The 3,834-nt window shown below is 55.5% G+C and overlaps 1 long non-coding RNA gene across 1 annotated transcript; it reads right to left on the bottom strand.

Moving 5' to 3' along the window:
* Positions 1-344: 344 nt before the first annotated feature.
* Positions 345-3,136, bottom strand: LOC129506094 (uncharacterized). The gene is made up of 3 exons (XR_008663692.1): positions 3,027-3,136; positions 1,232-1,320; positions 345-466 (listed from the first exon to the last, which is right to left on the bottom strand). It is a non-coding gene; the product is annotated as an uncharacterized LOC129506094 (long non-coding RNA).
* Positions 3,137-3,834: the final 698 nt, after the last annotated feature.

The raw sequence follows: 3,834 nt of genomic DNA, 5'->3' as shown, positions 1-3,834 counted from the left end.
CCCCACCCCCACCTCACCCCCACCCCGCCCCCTCGCCCTGCGGCTCCCCGCCGGCAGGGGGCGCCCGCCTGGACTGGACGGGCCCGGAGCGGGGTGACGGTGACTGGGCAGGTGGCGCCTCCGCACACAGCCTGACCCCTCCCGGCCGCGCTGACCTATCCCCCAACATCCCACCCCTGCCCGCGACAGGCCCCGTTTCCAAAAGGGGCCTGCGAGGTTATTCGGGGAGCCGAGGTCAGCCCCTTGCCCAGCCCTGACCAATGGAACTTTCTGCGTTTATGGAAATGTCTCGTATCGGTGCTGTCAAATCCAGTAGCTCCCTAGCACTCCAGCTGTTCAAAATGTGCAACTGAGGGATTTTTAATTTCATTTCATTTTACGAATTTGAATTCAAATGACCGCGTGTGGCTAGTAGCTTTAGTCAGGGACCATCACTCCTTTATCAGCTCCCTTCCACGCAATTGTTCTGGAAAAGATCAGATAAATTAGTTGACAGTGAGAAGCATGTAACCAACTGCCTTAACCCTCCTCCACCAGGTTCAGGGCCTCATGGCAGAGGAACTGGTGCCCAGGATCCCTCATGGGTTTTGGAGGACCAGAAAGCTCCCCAGCACCTCCAGGTGGTCTTCTGTGAAGTAAACTCCCGAGGTTCAAGTCTTCTAGGGAGCCAGAAGATCTCCCCCAATCCTGCTGCGGGGACCCTACGGCCGACCCCCCAGTGGGGATGGGAAAGTAGTCTAGTGTCTCCCACCTCCAAATCCCAGGGAATCCTACTTCTTTCTGATTCCCCCACAGTCCCAAAGTCAGGGAGGTCACTTAACCTTTAATCTGGCCCCTGCCTGCCAGCGGGTCAAAGGTCACTGCCAAGACCTGCCAGGTTTCACTTTAACTGCAGTGGGGCTCGATGTGACTGTCCGTCATCCCCCCCCCCCCCATCAGCCATGTGGAGGGAATGCTGCAGAATGCTGTGGACCCAAGGAGGAGGCCAAAACAGCAAGCAGAGAGAGCCTCCCACACTGACTGTCCCCACAGCCCCGAGCCAGCAGGGTGCAAATGGCCCAAAGGATCCCTGTGCCTCCTACCCCACCCCACTGCCCTGGTCTGGCTCTCTAAACCCCAAGGAGTGGCTGACAGGGTACAGGAGGGTGAAAGGGACAGGCAGTGGGTCTGGGATAGTCCAGTCGTGGATGCTGGGAGAACAGGCTTCTGACCCCAGTTGGCCACTGCCTACCTTGTGTAGAGCACATGTCTCTGTGTCTCAGTTTCCCCCAGCTGTAGATGGCACTTCATGGTAACTGTCTCGGCTGCCTTAAAAGGTTGCTGTGGGGTTCGAATCAGATAACAGATGCTCATTCATTCATTAAATGTTTATTAAGAACTTGCCCGGAATGGGACAATCCGTTTTCTCAGTGGCAGCAAAAAGATCAAGAAGGACCCCCACGGGAGTGCCTGCCCATCTTAGACACCAAACACTGGCAATAAATTGCACAGACAGGCTTGGCACCAGCCTCTCCTAACCTGTGGGAGAGGAGGCCAGCTCAGGGGGGAGGAGGAGGAGGAGGAGGAGGAGGAGGAGGAGGAGGAGGAGGAGGAGGAGGAGGAGGAGGAGGAGGGAAAAGGGGGGGGACACAGGAGGGGGCAGGGAGGAGTGTACTGCCAAGTGGGGGACAGAGGAAGAGGGGCAAAGAGGAGGAGGCTGGCTCACGGCTGGCCTCCTCAGGCCCCAGGGGCTCAGTGGTGGGCTGATGGTTCAGACAGTGCCAGGCCCGGTTTCTCCCGGAAGCTGCCAGGGAATGGTCAAGCAGGGTGTGACTCAGTAGCCCACATCTGCCCGGCTGGCTCAGGGCTGCTCGGCACCGTCTTTTCAGATTCTTGCCTCCATCTGCTCTCACTTCCTCACCCCCGGCTCTCCATCACTTTCTCCTGTACCAGCCTTTTCCCAGTCCCAGTGATGAGTATTTGGGAATGGTGAAGGCTGCAGAAAACCCTCCAAGAAGGCCCCCAGAGGAAACAATCTCCCCATTTTGGGCTCAGGCTTCCCCAGAGCCTTTCCCTCCAGCAGGGATTCCACCAAGAGAGCCTGTAGCAACCTTGCCTGATGGTACCTTCCAGGCAGATGAGGGGCTGGGCTCCAGTGAGAGGGCAGGGTTCTCTTACCAGGGGCGGGTGTGGTGTCAGGGCTCCTGGGTGGGGTGGGTAGGGGACCGGGCTATGCAGTCAGGATGGGCTGGAACCACAGGACCAGAAATAATAGAGTGGACAAGGCAAGCAAAGCCGGTGTGGAGCAAACCTAATCCTGGCCCGGAGGTGGCTAGCATGCTGTCTCTCTGACAGAGACGGGTGCATCGAGCCTGATGCCCCAAAATACAGACTCGATCCTGTCTTGTTACTTTTCTCTCGTCGGGCTGGGAATGTCCCAAACCCATAAATCATGTTTCCTCTTCATCTGACACCCTCCCCGTAAGAGGGTTGCGTAAGAGGTTTATCCCTGAGAGCTTGATCTGCGCTTACTGAGCACCTGCCAGCCCATGGGCCCAGCCTGCCGGGAGGGAGGCAGGGCACCAGGTCCTCCCCGCCATCCTGAGTGGCCTGCTTGGCCAGTCTGGGCCGCAGTTCTACCGGTTAGTGAGCTGGGCCTCCTGGGCATACAGTGTTTGGAGAAGCTCAAGGGCAATTTTCCATGCGACTTGGCAAACATCATTCTCCACCTCCTCATCACTTTCTGGGACGTGCACAGACTCAGAATCCCTCCCTCTGGATGTTCAGCTGAGACTGTTGGCACAGATGGAAGTAGATGGAGGTTCAGCAGCTGATGTGGGACCTAGTGAGGTCCTGCTGCCCGACTCTCCACTTGCCTCCCTGCCCAGATGGTTCCAGCTGGAGGTCAGCCAGTCAGTGATGTGGGCTGAGCACATCCTGTGGGCAGAGCCGGGGGCTCAGTGGGTGCTGGTCGCCTTTTGTTTTGCCTGCCCATCGCCCCTTTCCCCTTATTCTGGCAAAAAGCATTCCAGTTCTGAATCACCCACCTGTGGTCCGATTCCTGTAGGTCCCATCGCCAGAAGTTAGCACCTGGCCCAGGCCTGGCCAGTAAGAGGTTTCACCCCCACCCCAACCCGGCCACAGCCACTGGTGCAGGGATCAGTGTCAGGACTTTTGTTGTGGTGGGAGGAGAGAAAACTCTCTGCTCGTACCACATAGGAATCTGCTGGTGTGGGAGGCGAGCCGAGGCCTCAAGATCCCTTGAGCTCTGGGAGCGTCCATGCCTGCAACTGTCCAGCTATGGAAGCACCTACATTTCCTTTTTGCCTAAATTAATTTGAGTTGGTTTTCTGTCACTTGGACCTAAGAGTGCTGGCTGAAGTGGAAAGAGGATGGTGCAGGGCAGGTGACCTAGGGCTTTGGGAGCCACGCTAATAAATAAAGAGGGGAAGTGAAATGGTTTCTACTTTCAGAAAGGCCCCAGGCTGAGGGGAAATATGGTTTCCATTCTTGGGTATCTGAACACATGGCCTTCCATTTCCTAAACCATTGAGTGTGTGTGTGTGAATCATTCAGAAATGTTCTTATACTTTTTATTTCTCTGTCGAGTAATACGTAATGGGGAGTTTACAAAAAAAAAAAAAAAAGAGGAAAAAACGAAGGAAGGTCACTCCTATATCACTCTTGGCTTCTATTCGTCTTCAGTATGCTTAAAAATGGGAGTAGAGTCATAGGGTATACAGCACTTTGGTCCACTTTTCCTCCCACTTAGCAGAACATGGTGATCTTTAGGAACGTATAAAGGAAATGATTAGGACATAAGTTTTGTGACACAACCGAACCCACGTGCATCTC

Source organism: Nyctereutes procyonoides, unplaced genomic scaffold (genome assembly GCF_905146905.1).
Source record: "Nyctereutes procyonoides isolate TBG_1078 unplaced genomic scaffold, NYPRO_anot_genome, whole genome shotgun sequence".
Taxonomy (NCBI): Eukaryota; Metazoa; Chordata; class Mammalia; order Carnivora; family Canidae; genus Nyctereutes; species Nyctereutes procyonoides.
Note: the sequence above shows the minus strand (reverse complement) of the source record. Positions and strands in the feature narration are given on the sequence as shown.